A 12185-nucleotide genomic window follows, 5' to 3' on the forward strand; every position below is an offset into this window, starting at 1 on the left:
AATACGTTACACTTCTCTCTATTAAAATGTAATTTGCCACGTGTCTGCCAAGTTCTGAATGCTGTCTAGATCATTTTGAATGACCTTTGCTGCTACAACAGTGTTTGCCGCCACTCCTATTTTTGTGTCGTCTGCAAATTTAACAAGCTTGCTTACTATACCAGAATCTAAATCATGAATGTAGATTAGGAATAGCAGAGGACCTAATAGTGATCCCTGAGGTACACCCCTGGCTACCTCACTACATTTTGAGGTTTCTCCTCTATTTAGTACTTTCTGTTTTCTACATGTTAACCACTCCCTAATCCATGTGCATGCATTTCCTTGAATCCCTACTGCATTCAGTTTGAGAATTAATGTTGAAAGGGAGGGAAGATCTTCTCCACATTCTTTTGAATGACAAATGTTCGTTTTGAAAAGTAAATGTTGAAAGGCCGGGAAGATCTTCTCCACAGAAGATCCTCCCAGCCTTTCAACTTTTTTTCAGAAAAAATACAATTAAAAAAGGCATCAGTGTTTAATTTCCAGATGATTTTAAACTTGCAGCACATTTCAAACGACTATCGGAACATTATTTCTTTAAAACAAATGTGGATATTATTTATTTTTCAATAAAGGATTTTAAGATTTTTTTCTCAAAGAGTTTCCCAGTTTTCAATCATTTGAAACATGTACTGTCTTCCAAATGCCTGTTCCTAACGAATTGGCTATTCTCCTTGCTTGACACATTCCTATTTTTATGAAATGTAGCAGTTGCATGAGAGGCAGAGCTGCAGCATCTGCCCAGCTAGGAGCTGCCTTGCTGTGCCAAGTTATGCGCTCCATACCCTTGCTGTGCGGATCTTTGTTGTATTTAAAATGACATTTTTACGCAGAGGAGCAGGGTACAGACAAAGGGAGCAGGGGACAGTTCAAAGGGAGCAGAGGGCAGGGTAGATTAAACAGCTTTGTATGTAGATTAAACATATTTATACTGGGGCAGTACACAATAGCCGGGATCCCTGAACTAGCCAATGTTGGAACTTAGTGTGACAATACTGGAATATGACCAGAGTCAGAATAGTGCTACATGACCATAGTCAGAATTGAGTTACATGACAAGAGTCAGAATACTGCTACATGAACAGAGTCAGAATTGAGTTATATGACCACAGCCAGAATCGAAGTAAATGACCAGAGCTACAAAAAAAGCTTTACCTTCTTCTAAGGTATAAAGTCGGTCTCTGTCAACAAGTACAGGTGTTTATACACTGACACAGCCCCTGTGTAAATGAGATCAGGCCTTTATACACTGACACAGCATCTCTGTCAACAAATACAGGTGTTTATACACTGACACAGCATCTCTGTCAACAAATACAGGTGTTTATACACTGACACAGCATCTCTGTCAACAAATACAGGTGTTTATACACTGACACAGCATCTCTGTCAACAAATACAGGTGTTTATACACTGACACAGCATCTCTGTCAACAAATACAGGTGTTTATTTGTACGCCTTTGAACAAATGACAAACAGTATTGCACAGAAACGTCTGGGGTGGTTTAAAATTGACACAAAGCTGCATTTTATCACCAAATGGTCTCAAATTGTAGGTCTGATCACTGTGGACTAGAGCATTTTTGCAATATGTGTGGAACTTTCCTATTTATGGAGGTATGCAGCCTCAAAGCTAGCTGGTTTTTGCTGTGCAGTCAAATCAACTGTATTGAACAGAATGGTATATAACTGCCAGTTTACTAATAATGAAAGAAATCCCCCAAACAGGCAAAAGTGGGTTTAAATTGAAGATCACAACTTCTAGTTTACATTAAACCTGACTATGTGGCTAAGAAATGTGGAGATATTGAGAAACTGGGAGGAAACCATTGACATATTCAGCTATTTTTCTATAACTGCCAGTTTACTACTAATGAATGAAAAATACAAAAAATCACCAAAACAGCCAAAACTGGGCTCAAATTGAACATCTCATCCTCTAGACAGCTTTATTTCTGCAGCGGCAGAAATAAAGCTATCAAAGGTGACGATGCAGGTATGTACCCTATGTGTACTGACACACAGGAGAGCATAGGGGCCTCAGAAGAGCAGGCAATTAATATCGGCGGCTGTGTAGGGCAGGCTCGCTTCAAAAAATGGAAGGCTAATCGCGCTTGGCTAAAGGCTAATCCCAGCGGTTCAGTCATTTGCTCGGTTTGTTCAGCAATTCGTGATCTGGGAACCCATATAAAAGAACGACCTGGAATTGACCAGGCCTTTATGAATGGCACAACTGCAACATCAGCCAAAAAACTAAATGACAAAATAAGTGAACACGGTAAATGCAAGTCTCATATGAAATGTGAACACATAGCGCAAGCCAGACAAAAGCAGGCCATAGAGAAAGCTGCTGAAAACAGCACTGCAGTGATCGGAAAAAACGACGAGCATAATGATAACAGCCTACATGATTTGTAAAGAAAACGTTTAAGATGCATCCAAACATTTTGCAGCTACAGCAGCTTAATGGATTGGATACTGGGAACATGCTGCATTCCGACCATGCAGGTTGTAATATGCTCTCGTTTGTAGCAGACAAAATGGCTGCACAACTTGCAAAGTATGTAATTGATTATTATTATTATTATTTATTTCTTAGCAGACACCCTTATCCAGGGCAACTTACAATTGTTACAACATATCACATTATTTTTACATACAATTATATTATTTTAGGCAACTATTTTTTTAACATTGTGCCGCTAAAGTCGGGGACAGGTGCTGGCATTGCAGATGAGTTGCTTTCCAGCCTCAATCAGTATGGCATCACTGCAGACATACTTCGAGAGCGTCTGCTGGGTTTTGCAACTGATGGAGCAGCATCGATGCTGGGGAAATACAAAGGGGCAGCATCAATTCTGCGAGAACAGATCAACAACAATCTAATCGAGATTCACTGCATGAACCACAAACTGGAGCTTGCTGTTCATGACGCTGTTCGAACAGTAAAGGAAGCAAGTCATTTTCAGCTATTAATCGATTCACTGTATTCATTTTTTTCACTAAGTCCCAAGAACCAGAGGCAACTTGAAGCTGTGGCTGCTGAGCTCTGTGTACATATACACAAGGTTGGTCGAGTTTCTGACGTCCGTTGGCCGTCATCTTCCTGCACATCGGTGACTGCTTTATGGGAAAGTTACCCTGCCCTTGTTACATTTTTTAGAAATGGTTCAACAGACATCTCACGTTCTTCACAGGACAAAGCAGAATGTGGTGGTCTACTGGGGAAGATGACAAACTGGCTGTTTGTAATGGAAGTAGCAACAATGAAAGATGCACTCGAGACGCTAAAAGCGCTATCCCTGTTTCTTCAAAATAGGAATTCCACTGTCATCACTGTCAAGCCGGAGATTGATGTTGCATTAAAAGCTCTACGTGCTATGAAGGACAGAGATTGAATAAATACCAGCACAATGAACAACGAGTTCTCAAGAGCCGGTGCATTTAAAGGGGTTCCAATCACACAGCCATCTGACGCTCAACAAATGAAATACAGAGGTTTCCGCACGCAGTTCATACAAGCTTTATTTGACAACATCGAAAGAAGATTTGATGATAAAGGGGTCCTGGAGGAGGCAGCCGTACTCAACCCCACATCATGGCCTGTAGAAGAGGATGCAAGAATTTTGTTTGGGGACGATAAAGTTATGAATCTGTGCAAAACTTTAAAATTCAACGTTTCACGACCTCTAACTATAAAGGAATTCAGAGAGCACAAAGATACTCAGCGCATGGGGGATAACCTGAACAAACTGGTAACCACAGTAGGTGTAATTCCTGTGGTCCACTGCTGAATGTGAACGTGGCTTTAGTGTGATGAACCTTATTCTGACCGACCAGAGAAGCCGAATGCATGTAAGCACACTGAACAGCATGCTGTTTGTTTCAATTAACGGCCCCAACATTGACACTTTCCAAGCTGAGAAATATGCAGAGTTTAAAGGATTAAAGAGGGACACCCACTCTGCAGAGGACAAACCAACAGGAAAGAAAAGAAACGAGAAAACGATTGCCCACCATACCAAACTGTTTTCTTAGACCGATCCAGCCACATCTTGGTGATATCGGTGAGTTTAAAACATTTAACTTATCTTACTTATGTTAATTAAAATGTAAAACGAAAATGAAAAATGATATATAAATAAATGGTGTGCATTTACAACTTCATGTCACCAGGAGTCTCCAAATCAGTTAATGTTTGTTACTGGAAATATAGTAGCTGTGTGAAATATTAACCCTTTGCAGTTCATTTATTAAGTGCGTGTCAGGTCCAATTTATTTTCACACACGCAGTTTATTTTAGACGCGCTGTTTAAAAGTATTTTTTTTCACAGTAAAACAGGTTTAAAAGACACTTCAAAACAACAGGACACTCAGTACTGCATCTCCAGCAAACACCTCAGTAATGCGATCCAAGTCATTATTTTATTACTATAACATCTCAAAAAGCTCTGCAAATGTCTGTGATATTCTCTGAGCGCTGGATGCGGAAGCAGCTATCTTGTTTGTGTATGTCCGTGTTATCTATGTAGTGTCGGGTCTATCAGTATTCATGAGATACACCCACTATTTTTTTTTTTTCCGGCTTCTCTCGGCTCCTATCGGTCTCACTCGGCCATTGAATAGTTTTCTCGGCTTTTTCCGGAGAAAAAAGACTAGAGACCTGTTTTTTGTGTCTTTTTGATGATGTCGGACAGGGTCCGACATTGGACCGGAAAGGGAAAATTGCGATGTCAGACCAGGTCCGACATAGGACCGCAAAGGGTTAAGGTAATCCAATCAGAAATGCTAATGACATATTTCAGGTATATAAAGGCTTAAGTTCTTAGTGTATCCACCTGAGGCAATCGTGGCCAGTAGTCGTGCGCAAAATTATACAAATCGAGCAAAAACTTCACAGAAAAAAAACTATATGAAAAGTGCATTCTTAAAGGCGGTGGCTAAGCTGAAAATTAGTGGTTCCCATTAGTGTATGTGTTTTAAAAACATTTAGAACGTCCCTCATACAATGAATTCAGGTATGAATGACAGCCTTTAGTAGACTCAATTCAATATCCATCCACATTATTGTATTTTAGCACCATTGCAGTCACGATTACAATTACAGTTATAAGGTTTAATTACAAACATCATGAAATAATGAGAGTAATTATTCCCAGTGTCACTCCTGGAGGTTGGCCAGACGTCTCTGTGAAAGCTTTTGTATCTTGCTCTTCTCGTTGAATATCTTCACTTTGACAGTTGTCCAATCATGCCTTATATTTGAGTGCTGGAACAAAAAATCCTCCATCTCTTTTTTACCTATAATACAAAATGGAGTGAGGTAACCAGTGGTGTACCACAGGGATCAGTATTAGGCCCTCTGCTATTCCTAATCTACATTAATGATTTAGATTCTGGTATAGTAAGCAAACGTGTTAAATTTGCAGACGACACAAAAATAGGAGGAGTGGCAAACAATGTTGCAGCAGCAAAGGTCATTCAAAATGATCTAGACAGCATTCAGAACTGGGCAGACACATGGCAAATGACATTTAATAGAGAAAAGTGTAAAGTTTTGCATGCAGGCAATAAAAATGTGCATTATAAATATCATATGGGAGATACTGAAATTGAAGAAGGGAACTATGAAAAAGACCTAGGAGTTTATGTTGACTCAGAAAGCTATAAAAAAGGCCAACAAGATGCTCGGATATATTGTGAGAAGTGTTGAATTTAAATCAAGGGTAGTAATGTTAAAACTTTACAATGCATTAGTAAGACCTCACCTAGAATATTGTGTTCAGTTCTGGTCACCTCGTTACAAAAAGGATATTGCTGCTCTAGAAAGAGTACAAAGAATAGCAACCAGAATTATCCTGGGTTTAAAAGGCATGTCGTATGCAGACAGGCTAAAAGAATTGAATCTATTCAGTCTTGAACAAAGAAGACTACGCGGCGATCTGATTCAAACATTCAAAATCCTAAAAGATATAGACAATGTCGACCCAGGGGACTTTTTTGACCTGAAAAAAGAAACAAGGACCAGGGGTCACACATGGAGATTAGATAAAGGGGCATTCAGAACAGAAAATAGGAGGCACTTTTTTACACAGAGAATTGTGAGGGTCTGGAACCAACTCCCCAGTAATGTTGTTGAAGCTGACACCCTGGGATCCTTTAAGAAGCTGCTTGATGAGATTTTGTGATCAATAAGCTACTAACAATCAAACGAGCAAGATGGGCTGAATGGCCTCCTCTCGTTTGTAAACTTTCTTATGTTCTTATGTTTTTATATTAATATAGGTTAATCTATTGAAATACATGGATAGACCTAAAGAATACTACTGTGCGTCATAGAAAAAAAATCTTGTAATACCCAAATGGTAATATTTTCGCTGGGCTCTGAACGATGGTATTATCACTTCAACACATCAGCTTGAGCTCAAAGTGTGGCTTGTGCAGAGCTGGCATTTCAGTCTATCCACCACGCAGACCCGAAAGGGAAGACACATATTGTTCAGACTCAAATCCATATATTACAATAAACAATAGCTGGTTTAGTGTGTATTACCAGGGGTAATACCATCTGAATGGTTCCTGTCCCCAAAACTCTCTCCCCAAAACCTCTCTATGGTATTATTCCCTGGTAGTACACACTGAACCAGCCATTATTCCAGTTGTTAAATGATACAATAATTAACATTTTATATAAAAAAAAAAAAAAAAAACAACAAACAAAAACACAATAACATTTACAGACTAGCCATAATCCCTGGACTGTTCCATTATACAAAGGTGTTTGCTTTACATAAAAAAGTAGCCGCATGTAAGAAACAGGGCATATTTATGATGGTCTTTACACAAATACAGTTTGCACCATATACAGTATATCTGTGTATTTACAAGTAGTCTCAGGCCGATTGGTTTGGTGCAAATTCTGGGGTGAATCAGTTTGTTTTGGATGTTTCATTTATGCCTGCAAATGAACTGAACCGTACTTCAGCATGCACCAAACGACCATTTGTGAAAGGGCTTTTAAAAGACTCAAAAGTACTGTATGCCTAAATTATTGTTTGTTACTAGCAATATTAACACATTGTTTTCTTCACAAAAAAAGGATGTAAATCCCATTTTGATGCAAATACCTTGATAAATCTGACTGAAGGCAAAGATACTGGTACCCAATAAAGTACAGGTGTGTGGATTTGTGTTAATCTGCATATTTGAAAACCAGTTGAATATTTTATATAAAAAATTACACTGCAATATAATTATATGATAATCGTGGTATTTTTTCTGATAGTTATCATACCATGAGAATTTCTTAGCATCCCACCTCTACATCTGACCCTATGTCACACCTACGTCAAACTTATCCAATTGTCAGGAAAATTCATATGGATACCCAAACACCCCACCCCCAATAAAGAAACTAAAAATATAGTAAAATGCCAAAGGATTATGCTATTGGGGGCGGGGAGTGTTTACTTTGAACGGACTCAGACAGAATGTATAAGAAAACTAAATATTCAATATATGTATGGCACCATTACAATCATTACAATCTCACCTGGCATTTGTTTTCTGCTTTCACCTTGTAAGGCTTGAAATAGATAAGCACTTGGTCTTCATCTACTTTGGCCCATCTTGTATACTTTCATCCTGCACAAGATAACAAATACAATTATGAAGTTACTTCATCAGTGGCGGACTGTAGCAAGATTGATTGATGTAGCAATCTCTGTGTCCTCCAGTTTGAAAGATCCACTTGCACACAATAGTGGGCTATATAACTTGATTTCATTAGTATGCTTAGCAATCCCCGGAACAATGAGACCATATAGAAAAAACAATACTTTAATCTGCATTTTCATCATATAACTCTATACATTAAATTAATTTATGAAGTTAATATTTTTTATATATAAATGTATGAAAAATAAATTTGGTTCAAGTACATGTATTGGGGGTTGTTTTAAAACAAAATCTGACAGGGGATATTATATTATTTCTACCATTTTCCCTGCACCTGGAATCTGTGTCTATTTCACAAACACCAAAGTTGGGATTCATTTAAAACAATAAAATCACCAGTTTGTTTTATTGTTAAATAAAAAAATAAAAAAAAAATAGTAAATGGGGAAAACTGACTTGGCTTAGTGGCTGCCATGGTTTTATAATTGACATATAAATTAAATCAATGTCTACATAAGACATATTAAAAAGTGGATGAGTAAAGGTCTCCACACACCAGACACAAAGTGATTTTTTAATTGGCAACGACTCCCGACGAGACCTTTCGCAGCGACATGACCACACAAACCAGCAGCGATAGGTTTGAAAATTGCCAGATCTATACAACTGTTCAAAATTGCTATTGACAGAACTATGATCAAGACTGGTACTACTTATCAACATGATGTGGAAATTATGAGTGTCTTCTCTGATGGTATTTCAACACATATGGCAATAAATCACACATACCAGGCTTATCCAGTTCTTTCGAAATGGACTCCCATATATTCCCTTTCAAATCTGTATCTTTATAATTGTGATGGCCTTTGTCATAAAGCTCTGGGTAGTTTTTCAACGACAAGTATTTTTCCTCCGTCATTTTGGAAACTGCTTCACCCTGCTGGACCACGTGCATTGAAGCTGTTCTCCGATTGCTCAATGCCCTAGTTGACGTGCGTCAAATCGCAAAAAATCGGATTCAATCCTATTTATTTCTCGTCAGTCCAGTGCTGCCCTGGTACCGTTCCTGCGTAGCTTGTCGTGTGAAAGATACTTATCAAAAGTATAGGTTCTATTCATTTTGACGCATCACTGCACAGTTTCGCTTGTCGCATTGCATCTTAAGTGCCCGAAATGCCTTATAAATGCATATGCACAACAGTATCTCTTTCATACTGACCGGAAATTTCAGTTTTTCACCACCACCATCCCTGTACTGTAACAATCGTCCGCTAACAACACCTTTTGGATTTTCTTTTCCACTGTCCCCTTAATTGACCTGGCTGTGTGGCATGGAGCATTGTCCTGCTGGAAAAACCAATCCTCAGAGTTGGGGAACATTGTCAGAGCAGAAGGAAGCAAGTTTTCTTCCAGGACAACCTTGTACTTGGCTTGATTCATGCGTCCTTCACAAAGACAAATCTGCCCGATTCCAGCCTTGCTGAAGCACCCCCAGATGAGTCCAATTTTCAGCTTTGCCCAACACCTGGTCGTCTAATGGTTAGACGGAGACCTGGAGAGGCCTACAAGCCACAGTGTCTCGCACCCACTGTGAAATGTGGTGGAGGATCGGTGATGATCTGGGGGTGCTTCAGCAAGGCTGGAATCGGGTAGCTTTGGCATGAAGCAAGCCAAGTACAAGGTTGTCCTGGAAGAAAACTTGCTTCCTTCTGCTCTGACAATGTTCCCCAACTCTGAGGATTGGTTTTTCCAGCAGGACAATGCTCCATGCCACACAGCCAGGTCAATCAAGGTGTGGATGGAGGACCACCAGATCAAGACCCTGTCATGGCCAGCCCAATCTCCAGACCTGAACCCCATTGAAAACCTCTGGAATGTGATCAAGAGGAAGATGGATGGTCACAAGCCATCAAACAAAGCCGAGCTGCTTGAATTTTTGCGCCAGGAGTGGCATAAAGTCACCCAACATCAATGTGAAAGACTGGTGGAGAGCATGCCAAGACGCATGAAAGCTATGCTTGAAAATCAGGGTTATTCCACCAAATATTGATTTCTGAACTCTTCCTAAGTTAAAACATTAGTATTGTGGTGTTTTAAAAATGAATATGAACTTATTTTCTTTGCATTATTCGAGGTCTGACAACACTGCATCTTTTTTGTTATTTTGACCAGTTGTCATTTTCTGCAAATAAATGCTCTAAATGACAATATTTTTATTTGGAATTTGGGAGAAATGTTGTCAGTAGTTTATAGAATAAAACAAAAATGTTCATTTTACCCAAACACATACCTATAAATAGTAAAACCAGAGAAACTGATAATTTTGCAGTGGTCTCTTAATTTTTTCCAGAGCTGTATATATTTTTCAAACAAGCGCAAGGTGGTGGTGCAAGCTCTGTCTCACAGTGAGGAGAAAAATTAGGCACTATTATCTTGTGGATTCTGAGATGTTAGTAAAGGTTCCGAAATAATTGTATTTTATCTTGCTCTTAATTGTATTAATACTTGTACTGTGATTCTTGAAATGTATTTTTGTTTACGACTGTAAGTCGCCCTGGATAAGGGCGTCTGCTAAGAAATAATAATAATGACACAGATAATGACCCTTGTCCAACAGAATGTTATAATACAGTAGTGTACCAAATTTGAAGATATCGCAAAGCATGTGTCAACTATCATTGGTAATGGTTCTTAATTTCTAATGAACAAATAAGAAACCTTACCTTATCATTAAGCATTGGAAAAATGAAGGATTCTGTGCTTGACATGGGATGCTGTGCTTGACATTGCATTTTAGATCACAAGGACTTAAAATGCAAATCAAAAGAAATGAATTCTCACAGTAAAAAAAAAAAAAGTGATTTTTTTTATAGGAAGAGAATAAAGAACAGCCAAAAAAAAAAAACCTTAGTCTTGGGGGACCATCCCACTAAAAAACGCTTCGTCCTAAAAGGGTTCAATTCAAATATCACTACTTTTATAACTTATCAGCCTGTGATGCAACTCATGTCTTGGCAAAGTACTGAATTATTTATTAAGAAACAAAATAAAGCACACATAAAAAATAGAAGAATATGAAGCCAATATCTCAAAGCGTTTGGTCTTTATTTTCCAGAAACGAACGTCGCATGACCGCAATTTGGCAGCCATCTTAGGTCACAGATCAACGTGACCAGTAGTTAGATTTTTCTAGAGGAGTTTCCACAATGCAGAGAATATAAATTCAACATTGCGATCAGTTCAGAAGATCAAAGCAGTTATAGGTGTGATGAGGCTGGTAATGTCTGCAGATTTACAAAAAACATACAAGCTTCCCTCACGTGGATGCTTAAAGAAAAGCCATTTAAATGTCATATCAAGATGCCACCCAACACTGAAAATATTAACTGGCTGACGTGGACATAGACCTTTGGGAGACAGTCCCCATAATGTGACATTCAACAGTATATTGTAGCGCCCTTTCTGATTTAACATGAAATCACCTTGTGGGGACATATTATATGTCTCCCAAAGGTAGAGACTTATCAAAAACAATATTTCTCTCCAGTAGCGACAGGCTCCGAGACTGATAATTAATGGAGTGACTTGTGGAGATATACACTGCTGTGAAAAAGTCTTAGACATTTTGCACAATTTTATTTCTTTTTTCTGGAGGGGGGGGGGGGGGGCGGGTTATACTACCATAGAATCAACCTGATTTAATACTACCATGTCATGTATACATTTTATATCAAATAAAAATACATCCCCCCCCCCCCCCCGTTGAGAACCATACCTACAGTGAAACATGGAGGAGGCTCGGTTATGTTTTGGGGCTGCTTTGCTGCGCCTGGCACAGGGTGCCTTGAATCTGTGCAGGGCACAATGAAATCTCAAGACTATCAAGGCATTCTGGAGCGAAACATACTGCCCAGTGTCAGAAAGCTCTGTCTCAGTCGCAGGTCATGGGTCCTCCAACAGGATAATGACCCAAAACACACAGCTAAAAGCACCCAAGAATAGATAAGAACAAAACATTGGACTATTCTGAAGTGGCCTTCTATGAGTCCTGATCTGAATCCTATCAAACATCTATGGAAAGAGCTGGATAAATGTGATGGGTTAGCTACTACAACACTTCATATTAGCTGCTCAAGTATAGTTTATTTTGAGATATTGTAACTCGAGAATGTGTCTAAGACTTTTGCACAGCAATGTACATTTGGTGGCTTTTGTCTGCATTAGAGATGAACACACAAGTAAATGCCTCAAACTGTATCTACCTGGGTTGTTTAGGCAGCAACTTTCAAGCCAATCCAGCTGTCCCTTGTTCTGAATGTCTTCTGGTTGTCCATCATTGTGAGGCCCTTCCTGTCCTCCTTCAGTTGTGAACATACCTCTTGTTACTTTAGTCCCGATCCCATTGAGGGGATTCTCTATCTCAGCCACCCCTTGAAGTCTCCCACCTAGCTGGCCCCTGTCTGAA

This window comes from Acipenser ruthenus, unplaced genomic scaffold (assembly GCF_902713425.1).
Source record: "Acipenser ruthenus unplaced genomic scaffold, fAciRut3.2 maternal haplotype, whole genome shotgun sequence".
Lineage (NCBI taxonomy): Eukaryota > Metazoa > Chordata > Actinopteri > Acipenseriformes > Acipenseridae > Acipenser > Acipenser ruthenus.